Source organism: Zootoca vivipara, chromosome 7 (assembly GCF_965207765.1).
Source record: "Zootoca vivipara chromosome 7, rZooViv2.hap1.1, whole genome shotgun sequence".
NCBI lineage: Eukaryota > Metazoa > Chordata > Lepidosauria > Squamata > Lacertidae > Zootoca > Zootoca vivipara.
The window spans coordinates 75,197,308-75,219,675 of record NC_142590.1 but is presented as its reverse complement, the minus strand read 5'-3'; the positions used below and the strand labels follow the sequence as shown (position 1 = coordinate 75,219,675).

Sequence of the window (22,368 nt, the reverse complement as noted above, 5' to 3'; positions counted from 1 at the left end):
AAGGGAGTGCAACTCTGTCCAAAACAGGTCATCTCCCCACTTCCTGGATGTGACAATTCAGAACACCTCTGTCTTTTCAGGATTCGGCTTCAAAAATTTTTTGCCCACATCCAGCCCATCACTGCCTTAAAGCACCAAGCTAACACCTCAACTGGCCTCTCTTGATTCTGAGTGCCACCTGCAGATTGATGACACTTGGCTCCAGATCTTCTGGTGACAGTTCCTAGCAGCTACATGTAGATGTTTAATGGTGTGGGGAACAAGATGGAACCCAGCGGGACACCACAGGAAAATTCCCATGGTGCAGAACAGTAGCCTCTACTAACTAGAAATGTCTCTAGAGGCAGGAGCGGAACCACTGAAGCACATTGTCCCCAACCCCCACCTGAGACGCTCTAGAAGTAACTAAGCATGATGGCTATGTTCTAATTTGTGAGGCAATATGCCTCTGAATGCTAGTTGCTAGAAACCAAAAGTGAGGACAGGGCTGTTGCACGCATGACCTGCTTCTGGGTTTCTCATAGGTGTCTGGCTGGTGACTGTGAAGCAGGGCACAGAACTAGATGTGCCTTTGGCTCTTGTGGTCTTAGTAAACAACTACCATGTAAAAATGTGAAGCAGCTCCACAGTCAAACAGAACGACAAGCTGAACATTTCTCCCCTCTATAAAGCCAATGAACACTGTATTCCAAGTTGCCAGAGGAGAAGATGACAACACGCTTATCCTGTTATCTTCATCGCAGAGTTATCTAATGCTCTCCTATCTACAGGCATCTACTCTAAGCCCATGCATTGATTACTACTACAGTCTGGAGCAATTACTGTCTTTGTTATAGCAGCAAGGTGAAGCCTCTGGGCACTATTTCAACAGCATTAATTAATAATATGGCCAGTAATTACCTAGTCTGCCCAGAACAGAAGACCTGTTAAGGCCATTTATTCAGTTGTCATTTAGTCAACCTTTGATCTCCCCTAAAAACTCACCATCTTCTTGCCTAAAGCTTTCTGTGTGGTATATCGCACCTATCCACCTGTTCATCTTTTTGCATAATATATTTTAACGATGGAGTGCCTACTGTGTGAAATAGAGCTATAGACAGATATAGCTGCAGATATATATGAGTAAGGGAGGAGGTAGCCTTAACCAAAACAATAAAATGTTTAGAAAAGCAAGTTGCAAAAATACTGTATGACAGACTGTAAACATTCAAGCATCTGTTAATGTTTGAGTATCTTATCTGAAACACAACCTTGTTTTTACTTGGAGTAAGACTTCAATTTTGACTGTGTCCGGGTGCTTTTCCTTCTTACGTTGGCCTGTAAATAAAATTTCTTCTGGCCAAGTGCACCCTTGACAATAGTAGAACTACAAACTACAAACATTAATTTATTGTCCAGAGTCACACTGAATTTCGCACCAAGAAATTGGGGTGGGAGAAGAGGAAGTTAGATAATTATACAACACCCTCTTCTCTGAGATTCTTATGAGATTTCGGGGCTAGCTGAAGACCCATTTAGTCAAGCAAGCCTTCATACTATATACAGGAAGAAGAGGACTGGGACATCGTGGGACGAGGAACATGCATTAGGAACTGCGGCAAAGAACGCAAGAGTAGACACACTGAGTTCTTGAAATCTACTGCCCACTAAAAACATTTAATCCCACTGAAGTCAGGACTGATTTAAGAGTGATGCTCGGCATGACAGAGAAACTTACCCGTGCGGGGTTACAGACAGCTGACATCATGTTTACATTTTTATTATTTTTATCCCGCCCTTTCTCCAAGGATCTCAAGATGGAACACATTGGGTGGCTGGTTCCTGTGAATGCAGTGTTAGCACACCAGGTGCCGTCCATGCTGGTTTGCTAATGGTGCATGCATCAGAATTGGCACCCGATTTAAATGTGACACCAGCTGTTTCCTTTACATGCCTAGCATCACATTTGAAACAAAGTCTTGAAGGGACAAGGCTTGTATCGTTACCCCTGGAGCCTGGAGAACAAAATAGCAAGGTCCCAATAAACAAGAACGATTGCAGATGCTATATTTCAGCCACAGTTCAAGCCTGAATGGGAAATACCTGGAACTATAACAACAAGAGTAATAACCCCTGCATGCTGCACACCCGTGTGGAGTAGTGGGTAGGGTGCTGGACTGAGACCTGGGAAACCAGGGTTCTAATCTCCACTCAGCCATGAAGCTCGCTGGGCAGGCTTGCCCAATCACTGTTTCTCAGCCTAATCTACTTCACAGGGTTGTTGTGAGGATAAAATGGGGTGAGGGAAACCCATGGGCATCACCTAGAGCTCCCTGGAGTGAAGGTGAGATATACACATAATGAGGCAGTGGAAAAATTAAGAGGAATGTTGTTCCTATTGAAATCAGGCGCCTAGAATTCGAATATTAACACTTTTTTGCTTCACTGAGCATTTATAGAAAATAGATTTTATCCAGCGTTCATCATTTGTTCTACCTTTTATGATTTTCAGAATGTTATTATGTTTTAATGATTTTTCTGTACAACACCATGCTATTTTTTGTCATGACTTGGAAAAAACTTAAATATTCTTTTAAGCTTAAAACAGGCACCCCCAAACTTCGGCCTGCCAGATGTTTTGGACTACAATTCCCATCTCCCCCGTCCACTGCTCCTGTTAGCTAGGGATCATGGGAGTTGTAGGCCAAAACATCTGGAGGGCTGCAGTTTGGGGATGCATGGTTTAAAACGATTGGCGGCGAAAGTAATTTCCCAGTCCTGTTTGGGCCAATGAACTTCAGTAACTTTTCCTCTATGTGTAAAATTCACTAACAAAAATGTTAGTTGTGAAGTTTAGTTAGGGATAGGTGCTGCTGGCGGTTTGTCTGTAGTCTGTGTAACACAGGTTAGACAGACCCCATTAGATCAAACCATGGTGTGATAACCTGGGTTGCTTTAACTAGCTAAAGTTCAGCCATTGCAGTAAACTTCAGTTAGTTCTAAAGCAGGAGTGGGCAAACCGCGGCCCTCAGCCTGATTCTATGTGGTTACGCAAGCAGTGGCGTAGCTAGTCGCTCAGGTACCAGGTGTGGCCCACACGTCCTGCAGCTGGGGGCAGGCTGAGCCAGCCATGGGGGTGGAGCAAGCCGGCCATGGGGGCCGGCCATAGAGGCAATGGGCCTCTCCACCACCTCCCCCTCAGCTGTAGGGCAGCTGAGGGAGAGGGGGTGGGCAGACGCAAGCCCCATGCTGCCGTTTCAGGCAGAGCAGAACCTGCAGGCGCCCAAGCCACCACGTCACTCCCAGGAGAGAGGCGTGGCTCAGGCACACTGCAGGCACCACCAGAGCCTCAACCAGAGCCAGGGCCTTTTCAACACTGGCTCCGGCCTGGTGGAACGCTCTGTCTCATGAGACTAGGGCCCTGCGGGATCTGATTTCTTTCCGCAGGGCCTGTAAGACAGAGTTGTTCCGCCTGGCCTTTGGCCTGGAACCAACTTGATCCTTTCCCCCTCTTTCCCTTTCCCTTCTGTGATGGAACTCATATTCGGGGACTTCCCTGGCTTTTTCTGGCCCACGTAGGACCGGTCTGGATAGTCGGCTTTGGTGAAGATTTGACATTTTCTTCCCCGAACAGTTTTTGATTTGAGTTTCTATTGAAATGAGGCTGCATTTTAATATTGTTTTTGATCTTGTTTTTAAGCTGCATTTTAATCAATTGTTTTATATCTGGTGTTAGCTGTCCTGAGCCCGGTCTTGGCTGGGGAGGGCAGGGTATAAATAAAATTTATTATTATTATTATTATTATTATTATTATTATTATTATTATTATTATTATTGCCGGCCCTTGCGGTGTGGTGCCCAGTGCCAGCTGCATTTCATTACGTTTGTTGACTGAACTAAAAAGTTTTGTGAGCCCTTTAAAACACACACACACACACACACACACACACACACACACACAAAACTCATATTTTTTGTCATTTTGTCACCCCCCCTCAATGATGACACACGGGGCGGCCCGCACCCCCTTCACTGGTAGCAAGGAGAACCAGAGAGTGCAAAGAAGGTGGCAGAGAGGGAGGCTGATAGAGAAAAGTCCCTGCCCACCCTGGCCCTGATAGTTTACCCTGAGGGTAAATTGGGGGGGGGAGTTTCCCCGCTCCAGTTCTAAAGCAAAACCAGAGTCTTTTGATGTCCTCCTTGTGCACAAAGGAGAAGAAGGCAGCAGCAGGCAAGCCTGAGGCTTTATGGAGTCTTCAATGCTAAACCATGGTTTAGTGTGATGCCTGAACTGGGACACTATCGTTATGCAAACACGTATTCTTTATGAAAGGAGCACAAGATCTGCGAAAGTCTAGTGAGGGACAACCTTGTTAGAAATCACCTTACAAACAAGCAAATAATTTAAGCATTTCCAGCCAGGACAATGCTACTACGCATGTGGAGTTTTAGCAATGCCCCGTTGCATGGGCTGATCTCCCTTTAAACTGGGCTTTGGACCAGGTTTTGCAATAGGAGATGCTGGGCAAAGGGAGGAAGAGCAGTTTTCTGTCATGAAGAAGCAGGTGTAAAATGTCAACTTGGTGTGGGTGGAAGACCAATGAGGCACAAATACCAGCCGAAAGAGACCAGCTTACCATAGAGAGGGGGACTGCTGTCACAAGGCACCCTGTACCACAAAAAAGATACAGGTAGAAAGCAAGCAATCTGGTTTAAACAGGGCTGCATGCTTACACACTTTGTGTGTGTGTGTGTGTGTGTGTGTGTGTGTGTGTGTGTGTGTGTGTAACTCATGCACAAAGGTCATTTTTAGCACAGAACACCACACGGGCTTTCTTTAATGAGCTGAAGTCCTGCAGGGAACGCACATAACTAAGATACTTGTAATTAAAATACCTGGAATATTATTTTCATGAACATGACAGGTGCCAATCTACAGTTGCTTGGTAGATTGCATGACCATACAATATCCTCCGCAATGAGCATAAGATAAGCATTCTCAATTTAGGGACCCAGAATTCTTTTAAGAAACAAGAGCTGGATCCAGAGAAGCACAAATGGAACTCAGCTCGCCCAACGGGAATTCTCTGGCTCCTCCTGCCCACTGCATCTCCCTTGGTCTTCCAGAAGCTACTTCTGAGGATCAAGGGACTTTCATGAACAGTGTGGGGACATTACAGGGCTTTTGCAGAATGAAGAGTGGGGAAATCAGCAGAATTTGGAGGGCTACTTTGTGTGAATGCAAGCATATTTCTGATACACCTTTGGATCCATGTCATAATGAAAAGGGCTGCTTTCCACCTTATGTCTGATTTTTCGACATTCCTGCTTTAACTCCCCGCTCCCCACGCAACCGATGAGGGACAGAAACTCCCCACTTCCCCCAAGGTGGGAAAATATGTTATTAGAATTCTAAAAAATATCCGAGATAAATTTAGACACCACACAGTCTTATGCCGATTTCTGGTTCAGTAAATATGCCTTAATATCCACTCCTGAGAAAGTTCAGTGAGGGTGGTATGCACACACTCAGAGTCTTTGATTGTTTGTTGTGCACAAGGCCTGGCTTCTCCTCACACTCCTATGCTCCAGGGTTAAGATCCTGCCCTGTGTGGTTACAAGAACTTGAGTTTCCCTGGTCCTTGAGCTATCAGTCATAAAACCTGCCATGCAGTCAAAGGAGTGAGTATCAAAAGAACACCAGATTGGCCCTTGTCACTATAAAACTGTCATTATGGTCACACCATTGTATTGCTCAAGCTCACACTGCACATAAGTATCTTGGAGTGCTGAACTCAGGCCATGGCCGTGCTCACAGTCAGGCAGTGAGAACTGACCTCAGAAAGAAGCTGAGGTATGAAACACAGAATTGTAAGAGACCCTGGGGATCATCTAGTCCAACCCCCTGCAATGCAGCTGTCCCATACAGGGATCGAATCTGCAACCCTGCCGTTATCAGTACCGCGCTCTAACCAAATGCAGGTTCCAGGGTCTCTAAGGCACTTTTGCTATTTAATACACAGCAATTCATAAAATGCTAAGAATCATGGCAAACCAAACAACCTAAAACCCAAGTCGTTCTGATTTATGCAACCAACACAATCCCTTTACACAAAAAACATAAGTATTTTGCAGGTGTCTTAGAGTAAGAATAGGAGAGCCTTGTATTCTGTCCTGAGCTTCTTGGGGCAAAGCCAGTCACTATGCAAAAGCTTCTTGAAGAGGTGCTCAGTGGCTGGTGAGCAAAGCAAGCCGAAGGGCCCGTGAATTTCCATCATGAAATTCTGTGGTCCACTTGTGGTCCAATACATCTGGAGGGCACTTGATTGGGAAAGCCCATCTAGCGGGGCAGAGGGGGATGGTGGGCAGCTAGATCAATATGGTTTGGCCTACGTGACAGAAAGATCTGTGCTTGTGGTTTCCTACCTGTGTCTTATCCAACCACTGCATCGTTCTGAAGTCAACCACCCAGTGAATTGCAGTTGGACTAGGTAGCGAGTGCAGAAGTTTTAAACTGTCCCAATTATGAAAGGTGGTATACAAATACCATATATAAAAACAAACAAACAAACATGCTCCAAGCAGACAAGGAGAGAGATTTGTGCTCCAAGTTAAGCGACTCGTTATAAAACCACATTGGAGCAAAATACATTAATATTATTCATGCATGTTCTGAACAGTTTAGCTGCTTTATGAAAATACTTTGAATAATTCTAACACCACTCTAGAAACAATAAGCTCCCTTTTTCATCCTTAATGGGTTGTTGTTGTTTTTACCAGCTTTCTCAGAGCATGCAACCACTACCTCCCTCTTCCCATATTGGTTCAATTTATTGTGGATGCATGAGAAACTTTACCTCTTCTTCCAAGTTTAAACTAATTTTCTGAATAATAATTTTCTCCCCTCCACTTCTCTGAACACAGGAACTAACTGCACACCTCTGAATTTCTCTGCTGCCATACATACTTTAGGAAGGTGTAGTTTCACCTGCTCACGTCTGAAGTCGCTGACCAGACCACCTTATTAAAGAGCAGATTGCTATTTTAAAAAATTAAATGTATATATTGCCTTTCTGTACATACCACAACCAGACGCCGGCTCACAAAACAGTTGAAGCATAACAACAAAGTAAATTGCATCACGTTGACGGTAAAATGAACGCACAGACATGCCTTATACGTTTATTTTACCCAATTTTGTCCTGCAAGGCAATGATAAAAAGTCAGGACAGCTTACAAATCAACATGAAAGTAATCATTAAAACTAACAACAACAACAACAACAACAACAACAACAACAACAACAAAGAACAAGACAAGAGCAGCAATATCCAGCGTGTTGCAGAGGTTAGAGCATTGGACTAGGACCAGGGAGACCCAGGTTCAAATCCCCCACTCAGCCACAAAGCTTACTGGGTGAACAGGCAATAGGCACTAATAACAAATAGATCAGCCTCCCCCATCACAGAGGCCTTTTTTCAACCCTTCTACTGCAGATACTTTCAAGTCCTTCAGCCCAAGGGCCACATGAGGCCTAAATTCATGAGGCTGCCAAAGAGGAGGGGGGAGGGGAAAGGGGAGGCAGCAGAGAGAGAGAGAAAGAAAGTGCTCACCCACTTTTGGCCCCATGATCACCCAACCCATTTTGGATTAGGTACTTAATTCTTATAACCTTCCCTACACTTTTTTTTTATTTCTATAAATGACACAAAAGGGCCTCAAAGTTTCAATATATTCATCTACTTTACTCCATTCCAAAATACGGCATCAATTCTGCCGATTCAAAATTTAAATGCTTGGGATAGAATGCTAAAAAGATCGTTCCGTAATTGCAAGCATTTGCATGCCACATGGCACAATCTCCCATCTCCTCTCGCCGACGTCCTTCTGATCAGATTTGGGGTGAGCACTGGCGCATGCAGCAGGAGGAGGAAAGGGAAGGTCTTCTTGTGTTAGTGGGGCTCGTGGTCTCTGCTAGTGCAAGTACCGGGTACTTGTTTGAAAATGGCCTTTGAAATATTCCTTGTTTTTTTCTGAAAGCAGACACAGGAGAAACAATGTTACTTGAAAATAGGGGGGCGGGATGTGTGGCTTTGCCCCAAGAAGCTCAGGACAGAATACAAGGCTCTCCTATTCTTACTCTAAGACACCTGCAAAATACTTCTTTTTTGTGTGTAAAGGGATTGTGTTGGTTGTGTAAATCAGAACGACTTGGGTTTTAGGTTGTTTGGTTTGCCATGATTCTTAGCATTTTATGAATCACTACATATTAAAATAGCTACATATTAAAATTCTTTACCACAGAAGTGGTAAAGAAACAAAGGGCTTTTTTGGTTCATAGAGGGTGCAATCCCACACTCACCTAAGAATTCATTAACCTCTGAACTCAGTCGGGCTTCTGAGCAAACCTATGTGGAACTACAATTTATATTATTCATTTTCAAGTCAGTTGTATCTATATGAATTAAGTAAGTATTCTCTTTCTTAGGTGAGTGTATATGGTTCCTTATGGTATAGCTAAAAAACCCACAATGAAACAGCTCGACGCAGACCCTAGTACCCCATTCAGGACAAGAGCAAACTGCATTGATGTCAAGAATGTGACATTAGTTATTTGAATAAAGCAGAAGCCCATTTGTTTTAAATATTAATACCCTGTCTTATTTTCAACAAATCCAAACCATAAAGTTATCGTGGTTGAACCAATTTACAATCAACATCCCAAAGTTTTAGCATTTAAGATTGAATATCCTTCGAAAGAATAGTTGTAAAACTGAGCTCTGATGGGTCTCATTATGTAACTGGTACTAGACATTTGTTTCTGGATTTTGTTTTTACAAATATGAATTAATAAATAAAGCAATAAGCAAGCCAAATATAAACAGCAATTGAACACTTACTGTCCCACCCACTTAATTTCTTTGTTGCCAAAAGGCAGATTCTACAAGAACGGTGTATGTAAGTCATTACTTTAAGGATTAAAATCCAGTTCTTTTGTACGCTGTAACATAATATTACTTTTCTTAAAATCTTGTTTTTTCTGATGTTCTAGTTCAAATGTGTTGTAGTAAAATGAAGTACATAATCTTATTGCCTTCAGGAAGATTTTAAAAAAAAAACAACCCTCAAGGGTTGCAATCCTATACTCATTTACCTCACTGAACTCAATGTTGCTTACTTCTGAGTAGATGTGAATAAGAGGTGAGGGAGGAAAAAATACTGATTTCAAAAGACTGCCGATCTCAAATGTGTTTTTTCTTTACCTCTATTGATGAACACACCATGTCGTCCTCTTGTTTTAAGGAAACACTGGCTTTTTTTGAAGGGAAAAACCCCAAACCTTACCTAATGGTCACATCAGTCCTATGACTCTAGAAGTAAGTTTCAAGTACATTCAAAGCCAAGCTATTAAGCCTTTAAAAGAAGGGGGGAAAGGATTATACCCAACTATGTTGTTGATTTCTCAGAGTCCTTGTTTCGTGTTCTCACAATTCTCAACATTTTTCGGGAGAGACTTATCAGGGGGATCTTTGATGTTTTATACCAGATACTTGGTACATTTAACAGGGAACCTGCGCATTCATAATTCTCTCTAATACCATGAGTGAACAGCATGTCATGGGTGACATGAGTAGCTGTTATCTTGACTCATCCATTCAGATTTAATGTCAGACAGGGATATATATCTAAACATGTGTCTGCCTTAACATGCCCAATGTCAAGTTTAGAATTTCAAAGAACATTTAGGCGACTGGTCCGTGGCTATCAAAGACCATTGCAGTCTCATTAATACCAAAGCCATCCAAATGATGTTTCTACTCTGCAGTCTTGAAGTGCTAGATGTTTTGATGGTGTTTTAAATGGTTTATTTCTTAAATTTATACCCCACCTTTCTGTGTGGAGTGCCCATGGGGTTGATGGCAAAGGGAATCTCATTAAAAACAACAAACAAAAGATTTGCACCATAAACACGAAACAAATCCTTACATGTTACAGCAACGTTTAAGCTCAGGCTTTCAGAATACAAAATGCAGAAGAACTACCAAATATGGTGTTCACCGATGTCCCGAACCAACAGGAAGCAGCTCTACGCAATTCCTACTGAAATAAATGGAAGTCGCTCAAGTGCTCGGGAACTTCTGGTAGATTACCCCATCTCATATCATTGGGTGTTTTCCCAGCATGCATGCATGACTAGGAAAGAAAACCAGCTTAGCCATTTAGATCAGCCAGCATGTAAAGTTAATGGGCCAGAAGCGGTAAACGGAGACGTTTCTCATAGCCTCGCACGCTGTGTGTGTGCACTGCTAAATTGAAAGGATTACTTCTGTGCTAGCAGTCAGAACATGTACAATTTGAAACGGTAGCACCATCCATATTAAATAAAAGTGTTCACATGGAACCCTCTGAGAGCAAAAGCTGCACACCAGTAATTTAATCACCAGGGCCAGAGTCGGTTCATTTGTTGCTCTCGACAAAAAGGTGATGCCAGGTGTCTCATACTTGCCTGGCTATTATTTTGCTAGACTACTAAGTAAATTGCAACAGCCTCATTTGAATTTAGTATTTAAAAATGCAGGCCACCACCTGGCACACTGTTAATGCACATTCAAGAACAAGTAAGTTCAGGCTTTAGGTGAACACAACCCTGGACTGGGATTGTGGCACAGTAAGCCCTAATTTGCATGTGATGGTAAAGCAAACCATGGTTTAGCACAAATTAGCAAACATGCAGGCTACTGGAGGGGAGATTATGCCTGCTTTGTTTGCCCCTGGTCATTCTCCTGCTATGTTAAGCCACGATTTTGCTTAGTGTGTCATCTAAACCCAGGCTTGTGGTTTAGTTCTTCTGGACAAACCACATGCCATAAAACACAGGACAAACCTTGGTTACAACAGCTCTTCAGTAGTCTGCAGAGAAGTATGGTAAACCAAGAGTCAAAGTTTGGCTTAGCTCCCCAGGAGTTTGTGCACATTTGCTCATTCATGTTGTCATGGTTTGCTTGCTCACGAGTTGTAGCATTTCAAACACATGTACCCTATACAATATAACTTTGGCTCAGCAAAGGCATGTTAAAAGTACTCTATAAAGTCCCATTGATTTCAATGAAAGAGTTAAGCAAATTCTTAACAAGAGTTATTTTAAATTTCCATTAACTTTAGTTGGTTTGCTCCCATTTTTTTTTTAATATTACAGCTTAAGAACAGAACGTTGCTAAACATGCCTTCTCAGTGGCAAAAGTAATAGAAGACTGTTTCAAGATTCTAGAATGTTTTGAAATTATGGGAGAAACATACTCCATCTGTAATTTTGTACAATATCGCTCTGGTTACACTCTTAAAACAAAACAAAACTCTTTTCTTCCTCCCTGTAGGCTTCTTACAAGGCCATGAATAAGAACAGAACATATGACTGTGCAACAGAAACAAATCACAGCTTTTTACATACACCGGGTCGACTACACCTATGCAATCCATACGACACAATTAATGTGATAACGGATAGAATGGCTGTCCACAAAAGATGACACTTTTAGGGTTGTTGTTGTTGTTGTTTTTTAAAAAATATCAGAACAAAACCATGCACTTCTTTTGTTATTGGCACAAACCATGACAAAGAGTGGCAGTACAATGCTATAACTACAACTAAAGGAAACATCTGCCATATGCCTAGAAGAATCAGGTTCTCTCTCTTATTATGTGCCAGTATTTTTCTCGTTGCCCTTTGCATGATTCTCTGCATATTACTACTTTTTTCATGAAAAGTACAGGAGAAGAAGCCTCACTTTCTAGTTTATCCCCCAAAACATTCTAGAAGGGAGCGGAGGCAACAGAAACCAACCGCGTTCTCCTTGCGGGAATGAACAAAACCTTCTCAGAAACATCGTTTTCAGAACTGTTCCATGCAAAGTTGTTCTCCCTCTATTTATTTATTTTTGTTATAATTGATTTTATCCTGCTTTCAGGATATAAATCCTTTCTAACATTTCCCCTGTAAAATTACAGCAAGAATCCCACCAGACCTCTCTTGCAGCAGCTTGCTGGCCTAAGCTCCCATGGTACAGTAGCTGAAATGCAGCTCTCTCGTTATTCCTCCAGCCACCTAATTGTGGGATTTATCGTCACCCCATATTAACGGGGTGTTTGTTAAACACCATTAGAACAGTTAAGATCTATAAATAAAGATTAGGCATTGTCTTCATCCGTTTTCGGTGGCCCTCTGTTCGGGCTGTTTTCTGAACTGACTTGTGAGATAAATGTAACCGAAAAGGGATAAGCTCACTTGGGGTGGCTTTTCTGCCAGAAAAGAAAGTAAAGAGAGGACCAAGAAAAGGCAATTTCTTCTCTCTTAATCACTCTGTTTGTTTAGCTCTTATTCCTGTTCGCATCTGGCTGAGTTTGCAATACTTTGCTTTACAGAATAGTGAGTGGGAGCCACAGACACACTTAAACAAGGGAAATTATTGCTGGACTGAATTATGCATATAAAGACTTTAAAAAAAAAAAGCTGCTTGTGATAATTTCAGATTTAGTTACATGGCGATTGTAGCCACAAGAGGTAACAAAAGTTGGAAAAGCCACCGCAGCTGAAATAATTTAAACCTGGCAATGAATCTGTTGTGATCCTTTTACGGTTTCATAAGGCAAAATATAACAGTTACTACGTTCTCTCTTGCATCTATGCAGTTTTTTAAATTTTATTCTTATTTTAAAGTTATAAACAGATAAAACCAAAAAGCCTCCACATTTATACACACAGCATAGTCAGAGGCATCTGAAACATTCCTTTACAACCAACCCAATTACCTCAAGGGTAAATCTCTTGTTAGTGTTTTTCCTTTTCTAAATAAATAAGATTTTTATCTGGCAACAGTTTACACTCTATGCATTAAAACAGAGAGCATGATCTAACCAAAGCTACGGATTTTTAAGTCCCACTGATCTCAACGGTAAGTTAATTATCCCATTGAGTTCAATGGCACAGAAATGTTTTGGCTGAGTTTCACCCAGCATATGTAAACTGACAATTTCAATTTAACCTTAATTGTTTTAATTTATTTTGGGGGAGGGAAGGAGTCACTTTCTCATAAATGCAATTATGTTTTCTGGTTTACATAAATCTCCAAAACACAGTTCCTTCAAAAATAATAATAATTCTGGGGGGGGGGGATTCTCATTAAGTGGCACAGCCTATGAATTTCCTACACGAGGAGATTATAGGAAAGATTAGTAATTAGTACCCTTCAGCTTCACTAGCTAGAGACAGCATGAATCGACATGCCAATATCAAAATTTATCAGAGAAATTGAGATTGAGTATGCCAAAGAAACTCAGCCCAATAACAATACAAGTATTCATTAATGACAGTAAGCAGAGAGATGGACACTATTAATGTCTAAGGCAGTGATCCTATACAAGCTCAACCTGGAAATAAGCCACATTGAATTCAACGGGATTTACTTTGGTTCAGGACTGCACTGTTTATGTAGGCAAAATATTAGTAGACCCCCAAAAAAACCTCATACAATTCTGCACTTACATATGTATTATTTTTTAAACACTTCATTATGAAAGGGCCTGAGATAAAAAAGCTCCCAGAACAAAGTTAACGCAGCAAAGTCTAATACCACATTAAACTAATGTCTAAAATGCCAATCACCAATGAGATGTGATCCTTTTCTAGCCACAGTTACACGTTCAGGTGGGAATAGGGAGTCATCAGAATAGAACCCTCCAGAAGGCGGTTACAGATTCTTACTGGTAATTTTCTTTACCACCATTATTAACAAAGCAGCTTCAAAATTTAGCTTTATAAAGGTCTTCATCTTTACCACAACTACAGGTCCAGAGCATTTCATCCATGTGGTGATGTTACAGATCCATGTAGCCAGAATCACCATGCAAATGCTTAAAACAAAAGGAGAAAAATAACGATATGAAAAGTACACCACCTTCTAGAACACAGTGGTCCTTAGGACCCGTGTCACAGTGTTGATTTATGATACTTCTGAAGCTATGTTCTGCACTGTCCTGGGTGTGTGGAGTGCTTCTCCTGAACCAATGCTATTGTTAGTTGCCAGCTTTAAAAATCTCGTTTCAAGACTGTGCTTGGGATGTAGTTGGTGCTGTCAAAAAACGGCTGTGCTTTGAGATTCTTACGTTTCATTTACAGCGTAGTAAGAGAGAGGAAAACCCACATAATTTGGATGGCTTGTGTTGAAGCAAATATAAACCGAGCTATAAGTTAAAAAGAAGAAAAAGCTTCAGGGGTGCAGTCCAACTTAAAGAAAATCTATGTGCTACAGTAAAACAGGGGAAACCATCAGGGAAAAACAGGACTAGAATATAGTATTTAACTATTCTCATCTTCAACTATGCCTCCTCTCTTGCCAGGATCAGCACCCAGAAGCTTATGGAAGTCCATTGTAAGTTAGTAGCCCTGCTTAGGAAAGAAATAACTTCCTTGAGATATTCGAAATGCTGTTGCCTGTAAACCTTTGCACCAAGAAGATTGAACCCACAACCTAGCCCATTGCTTTAAGAATGTTAAGGGATGCATACACCTGACACTCCCTCCAAGAAAACAGATACGGAACAATAGAAAACTAGTTCACTGCATGTATTTTGAAAGTTCAGTAATTAATCCAAAAGAAGCATATCAATCTAATAAAGATTGGCCGAGAAACACAGCAATCTGTACACTATAAACTTCCTTCAAGGGCCTTTCTCAGAGCGCAAATATTCAATTTCACACTTGAATGCTTATTATGTATAAATAACACTAACTTTTCTTCTTGAAACAGTAAATCAATTCTACTTTTTTGTAATAAAGCCTTTATTTTTATTTTTTACATTCTCCCTCTTAAAGTCTCGCCATCATATTAAATTTGAGTGTTGATAGAACATACAAATCTAGACATACCTTGTATGCTTGGGACAATTATTATTATTATTATTATTATTATCATCATCATCATCATCATCTTAAAGTAGATTAAAATATTGGACCCTAAAGCAAAATGGCATCCATAGCTTATATTACAAATGCCGTATTTAAAGATTATACTATTCTCATTGGTAAAAGCACCAGGACATTATACGGGCAAATTCCCATTCACTTGCAACTTTATTTTTGTTTTTAAAACAGAGAACTTTTGCTTGCTGGTGTTCCTCTGTGTGGCAATCGCTAAATAATGCACACATTAAAAACTGGAAACAGATGTAAAGCTATGATTGATGCCACATTTACAGGATCAATAACATTCATTACATGCACCTTTTCAATTACATAGTGGCGTTACTAAGGTCTCAATTATTATTTGGGGTGTTCAAAACATTCCATCTAGAACATATAAAAACAGGAGCACTGATCTCTCTAATGACAGCTAAATAAGTATCCATGGTGTAACAAACTGAGTATTTTTTTTCTTCGTTGCTAAGTTGATTTTCTTGAAATAAACATTTTTTAATCATCACTGATGGGTAACCTATACAGTTTTCACACACAACTGAAACGCTCTCATGCCTACATTATATCCACTCCACTTGAAATGCCCCAAACTATGCACTCAACTAGTGATTAAGACAGAGAATCAGCATTCAGCTACTCGAAATAAGGCAAGAGGTTTGATAAGGCTCTTGTAGACCCATTCAACACGCAGGGAAATCTCTCCATATGTTGTGAAACAAAAATTACTCAGAAAACGTTTGACAAAATAATAATAATCTTTTTGCAAAGTATCCCCAGGGATCTGTCAAGATTCCACAGCAAGTGGATAGATATGTAAATTAATAATTAAAAAAAAACTCATCACTGAATAGTAAACAAGGTGAGGGTTGGGGAGAAATCCTTATATACACATCAACCACTCACTTTTTTGAGCTACAACGGCATAAAACATATTTAGAGCCTCCCACCCCGCTTCCCAAAGCCACCTGGGACACGTATATATAGACACACGCACACGCGCGTGGATTTTAAGTTCTGAAATACTTGGAACGCGTAAAAGGAGAGAGAACGCGAGCTAATGTATGAAGAAGTGGCGCGTTTTTCATTCTTTCAGCAGAAAAGCTGAGGGAAAGGGACTAAGAGTGGGGAGAGATGTCACCCAGCATTTAAGATCTAAGGTAGCAGGCTCCCCCCCCCCCGAAAACAAAAAGCTTCCATGAACAGAAATGTCCCGTTGGGGAGGTTCAAGGACGGTTCCCAGCCCCGGTTACGGTAACGTCCACCCCACCCGGCCCGGGTCAAGTGAATGCGCTTGGGGATCTCCAAGTGCGCAAAGCACCGCTCGCCTCCACCCAGCGCCCCTTTGCCAAAATCATGAACCGGGGAGGGGATGGAGAGAAGAGGGATGAGGGCACTGCATCGGGGCGGGGGTCCCGTCCACTCACCGCAAACTGCCGCAGAGCGTCTGGCGCTGCCGGGCTCCTGTCCCCGCATCCGCCTGCGCGCCAGGAGAAGAACGAGCGCGCGAGGCCGCCTGCGCTCCGGACAGCCGCTGCCGCTCCGAGCTGGAGAAGTCCGCAGCAGCCGGGAAAGCGCGCACCGTTCGCTCCCCTTCGAGCAACGTGCCCAGCAAACTCCTCACGCCACCGCGCCAGTGAGCATGTGCGCGCGAGGTCTGCACATGCCCACTCAGGAGCAAGGATGCTGCCGCTCTGCCCTTACCTTGCCCTTTACCTAAAGTTCAACGGCTCCTTCGCACACGCGCGCCCAGGAGTCCTCGGTGGGTGAGTGGGTGGGGAGAGGCGGCCGGCGAGGGTGCGCGCGTCCAGAAAAGAGCGAATGAGTGAACGAGGGAGGGAGGGACGGAGAGGGCGGGAGGCGAGGGAAAGAGAGACACACCGGCGAGTTGTTATATTCTAACCAAGGAAGTCTGGGAGGAGGGAGAATAGCGAAACTTTCTTTCTAACTACTCTTGGTAAAGTTGCTTGCAAACAGAACATCTCCCGTTACCTTGCGCCGAATTGTAACCCGAGGAGTGACTGATTTCCAGGAGCCTGCGCTTGGTGATTACATGGCGCAAAAGACAGGCGATCGTCGAAGAATGGGCTAGCGCGCGGATTCGCTAGTTCGACTCACTTGCAGATTTGTTCTACTAGTTTCCCCCTCGCCACGCCACCCGCTTTTTTTATGGTATCGTTCCACGTTAAGTCGTCAGCGCAGGTCGCTTTCTTTAGAGTGAACTCATTTATTTCAGCAGGACTTGCAGTGCGCGCGCAACGCTTGGCATTGTTCCTCGATTCCAACGAGGCTTACTTACTCCCTAGGAACCGTACTTAGGATTGCAAGTTGCAGTCCTGAAGTTTTAAAGTCAAGGTATGTTGCACAGTATACCTTGACAACTCTAATCACATTGTAAACTGTTCGGCTTTCAGTTAAGAGTTTCGTGGGGTTTGCTGCGGAGTAAGTGTGCAGCCTTACTTGGAAATATCTCCCGTTGACTTCAGGACGGCTGCTGAGCCTGAGCAAGGCGTTCTTAGTTTGGGAAGACTGCATCCTTGCCTTATGTGGCCGCGGACACACCATCATCAGCATATTTTCCACCACACCAGGGAGAACCTGAAGTTCTGCAAGAGGTGTCAAATAATAAGTTTAGAGATGGTAGGGTCTGGGACCTTGTGAGCCATCTAAAGCTTAGCTCCCCACTCAGTGCAGAATCTGGATGCTTCCAGGTAAAGGTAAAGGGACCCCTGACTGTTAGGTCCAGTCGCGGACGAGCTGGCATAAAGCTTCCGGGTCATGTGGCCAGCATGACTAAGCCACTTCTGGTGAACCAGAGCAGCAAACGGAAACGCCGTTTACCTTCCCGCTGTAGCGGTACCTATTTATCTACTTGCACTTTGACGTGCTTTCGAACTGCTAGGTTGGCAGGAGCAGGGACCGAACAACGGGAGCTCACCCCCTAGCGGGGATTCAAACCGCCGACTTTCTGATCAGCAAGCCCTAGGCTCAGCAGTTTAGACCACAGCGCCACCCAAGTCCTTCGGATGCTTCAAGAGAAGAGCTTAATTGGCAAACAGGGTCATTCAGACCCATTTGTGACAGGTTTTTGTTTCGCCACTAAAGATTTCCCCTGCAAATAAGAAATCTGGGGGAAACATATAGGTTGGCATTTTGATGCCAATGGTATCCTATGGACAAAATTGCATACATGAGGAGCACTGATACAACAATAAGGGAGAGCCCACCATCTCCCAAGACATTCTGTGTTCCACTGATGAACAGCTCTTAACCAGTAGAAACTTTCTTCTAATGTTCAACCCAAATCTTCTTCCCTGCAGTTTCTGCTCATTAATTCTACCCCCCCGCCCTATAGCAACAGGGAACAGGTCTGCAACGACAAGGGCAGGTGTGATGGGATATATACTGAGAAACAATGGACAACTTGGTTCTGGCTTCATTATATCAGTGTTTACCTCCTAGAGAGGAAGAGAGGGAGATATATTGTTGATTATGAGCTCAGTTGTTCTGACTAAGTAGAGTAAATATGTACATGCAAATACCTGCGCTCAGAATACAGGTGGTTTCTTATGTCATAAGCCCAAATGTGTCCATAATAAAGATACAAGAACACCGAGGGGTGTGTGTAGAGAAATTGTTGGTTTTCCATAGAGCTTTGTCAGGGGTATGTCAACCGCCATTGGTGTGTGTTGCCTTACAGGATAGGCTAAGAGTGGTTTGGGTGTGTTAGGAACATGTTCAGATCTATCCTCAATGCTGATCAGCACGTCTTCCCCCAGTTCTTAAATATGTTAGACTTTATGGGAATTGGTCCAAGGGTGATGACATTTCTCTGTGGTGTGGTATTCTTTATTTCCTTTCTAATTGATGTAAACTTGTCTGAGGAGACATGTTGCCTGGGAAAAATAACTATTTGTTTAGAAGGAAACAACATCCGTATTATCATTCTTCCCCAGATGATATTGCAGACTCCCCCCCCCACCCTGAAACCTCAGGGACCACAGAAAAGCAGATGAATACAACATTTTAATATAATGCAGCCAACTGTAAGGTTTCATTCCAGCCTCTGACAATGCAACCCAAGCCTTATGGTAACTGGGCAGCTGGTTTTGCTAGATCAAGTCCTATCAGAACAAGCTGAATGCCAAATGTGTCCAAAAGGAGACAAAGGCCCCCAGCACCATCATTTAAGAACTGGTTAGCATTTCTTAATGACTTACCTTCCAACACAATCCTACCTGCGTGACCTTTACATCATTTCTCTGAAGATTTGGGGTCTCTTCATGCAATGAGATATGGTGGGTTGTGTGCTCTGTATCCTGGTAACCTGCAGTTTGTAGCACAGGGCCACCACTGATTTCTTTTTTTCTTTTTGGCAGGAGGAGAAAGAGATGAATGGACAGAGCAGGCATGCAATAAAAAAATAAAGGGCTTCTGGGATAAGATTTATAATGAGTTAAAAAAAGTTTTTAAAAACACATTTGTTAAAAAACCAGAAGCTTTTTTACTTGGAATAACAAGACAAGAGTTACCAAAGAAAGATATTACTGTACTTTTTTTCTGTATGCTACAGCAGCAGCTAGGATAGTCTTGGCAAAGAATTGGAAAACTGAAGATCTGCCTACGATTGACGACTGGCAGATGAAGCTGATAGAATTTATGGAACTGTCTGAACAGACTGGGAGAATCCGAGACCGGCAAGAGGAGACAGTGGAAGAAGATTGGAAGAAGTTTAAGATCTATTTGGAGAAAAACTATAAGATCAAAGAAACAAGGGAGGGGGAAGTATAAGAGGCTGAAGAGGCGAGAAGTAAAATAAAGGGGAGAAATGATTGTATGTTAAATAGTTATTATAGATTCCAGATTCTAAGGAGATTTTTTAATTATGTTATGCGTGTATGTAAAAATAGATTTGGAACAGTCATGTAATAAGAGAATTAGAATGAAGATTGGAGGAATGAAGTAGAAAGTGCCATATTAGTTATAAATAGAAACGTGGAAGGGGGGGATGGAGGAAGTCAACAGAGTAAAGGAATTATAGGGGAGCAAAATCTGGTTAAGGGGTATTATATTGTTAAGGTAGAAGAATATGGTTCTCCAAAAAGCGAGTTTGGATGTATTTTGTTTTTATTTTTATTTTAAAAAAATTCAATTGTTCTTTTTTGTATTTTCTTTTTTTTGTTCTTTGTCTTTTTTCTTTGTAATGTTTAGAAAATTAATAAAAATATTTTAAAACAAAACAAAAAAAAAACTGGATCCCTCTGTGTGCGTGTGTGATTTCTTATCTGCCCTTTACCATAGGGTCCCAGAGGTACCTCGGTTTAAGTACACAATTGGTTCCGGAAGTCTGTACTTAACCTGAAGCGTATTTAACCTGAAGCAAACTTTCCCATTGAAAGTAATGGAAAGTGGATTAATCCGTTCCAGACGGGTCCGCGGAGTGCTTAAACTGAAAGTACTCAAACCGAAATGTACTTAAACCGAGGTATGGCTGTACTACTATTAACCATACTACCAATATAACAAAACCATCTCAATTCTGTGATAGTAAGTTGTTCTGAACTGTTTAGAATATTGTGTTTAGATTGTTGTAACAAGCCCTGCATCACTGAGGTGAAGGGTGAGTAACAACAACAACAACAGCTTATACAATTATGCAAACAAGTAAAAACAAGCAATTATTAAAAAGTAGCAAGTATAGTTTAAAAGCTATTAACGTATTAAGCTTTTTTGGCTTTTAGATCTGTAGCAGACAATGGCCTGTCTTGCACATAATGTTATGCCAAACTATAGATTACTGTGAAGGAGCAAGGCTTCATGGAGGGAAATACCAGCTGTTTTGCTCCTTCTTGACTCCTGGTATGCTACCAGGACATCTGGTAAGCCAGGACATGGCTAAGCCATGGTTTGGCTTAGCATTACGTCTGAAACCAGGGTTGTAGTTTATTTTGCTCTAAACAAACCATCAGTGGTGTCCAAACTTTTTCCAAAGAGGGCCAGATTTGATGAAGTGAAGGGCCATGAGGGCCGGCCAAAGTTGTTAACCTTTTTTTAGGATTGAAGTTGTTTGTTGAGCTTTTCTTTAGGATTTTACCCCCAACGTTTTTGAGCTTTTTTTTAAGGATTGAAGTTGTTGAGGGTTTTGTTTTTTAGGATTTTAGGAAATAAAGTGCCACAGGGGCAGGATGATGCCTGGTGTATAACGAAGGTTGCTCTTAGCTTGCTGCTCATTGTTTCTTAGGAGGAAGTAAATCTCAAGCCTGGGTTCAGATGTAACACTAAGCCAAACCATGGCTTAGCTCTTGGTAGCCCAGCAGCAGTGGGCTCTCAAAATGATTCTTAGGATAAGAGTAGAGTTGCCACAAGTACACCTCTCTTTTCATCTGCAGTTGCTACCATCTACTGTACAATGGGCTTTTAGGAAAAGGCTGCTACCATGATGGGCCTTGGACATAGAAGAACTCTGTTGAACCAGAGGGCTAGCTGCTCACTTGGTAGAATAGAATAGCATGACTCTAGTCCACAATGACATTAGGCCACAAGGAAACACCAGAAGGACCCAAAGATTCATGAGGCAAATATATGCAGGCCATATATATTGGGGGAGGGAACCCAGGGTCATTAATTTATATGACAATGGGGGGGGGAGGTTTCTAATGCCAAATATGGAGATCTATTAGTTTCTGCAAGTAAAAGCCAACCCCCCCACCCCATTCCCCCTTTTTCCTGTGCCCTCCCCCTCTTTTTAGAATCATAGCACTAATCCACTCACTCTCAGGTCGACTTGCAGCTGGATCTCAGCCATCTGCTTCTATTTTCTCAACACTTGGCTGCTTGAGGGTTTCAGAAGGCTCAACTGTAATTCCAGGCTATAGGCAATGTTATAATTGCTTGTATTTTAAATGAATTAACGCATGCAAATTAGCAGTGGCCAAAGGAGACATTGCAGTTGCAACCCAATCCAACTCCTCATTCATTATTTCGGCAAGGTTAGCTTACTCATGGGGGCTGTTCAGCTTTAATTCTGGACCATGGGAAATTGTAGATTTGCATACATTTAAATTAATTGCCATATGCAAATGAGCAGCTGCCTCGTGAGATGCCATAACTTAATCCAATATCACAACTATAATTGAGGCTTCATCCATAGAGGATGCTTTGAGATCCTTTGGAGTAGCCTTCTCCAACCTCCAGATGTCATTGGACTCCTTCAGCTTCAGCCAGGATAGCCAATCATTACCGTAGTGATGGAAGTTGTAGCCCAAAACATTTGAACATTTTATCTGATGGTCTTTAATTTATTTTCTGTGTTTCAGGAAACTTACTTTATTTTCAGTCCTTTCCCTATTATTTTTGTGGTTGTGAGCTGCCTTCAATTCCTTCTGCGACCAGCCTTACTGCTACTTGCCGTCACAGGAAC

At 42.1% G+C, this 22,368-nt stretch overlaps 1 protein-coding gene across 3 annotated transcripts in view; it reads right to left on the bottom strand.

The window, feature by feature from the left end:
• Positions 1-17,024, bottom strand: part of EYA2 (EYA transcriptional coactivator and phosphatase 2) — a 129,934-nt gene extending 112,910 nt beyond the window's left edge. The window contains exon 1 of one of the 3 annotated variants that reach the window (XM_088674609.1): positions 16,941-17,024. The gene's annotated coding sequence lies outside the window, so the exon portion shown is untranslated. Of the gene's footprint in view, positions 1-16,375 lie in introns of all 3 variants that reach the window. The other 2 variants (XM_035122412.3, XM_035122411.3) reach the window with 2 other exon arrangements.
• Between the last annotated feature and the right edge of the window lie 5,344 nt (positions 17,025-22,368).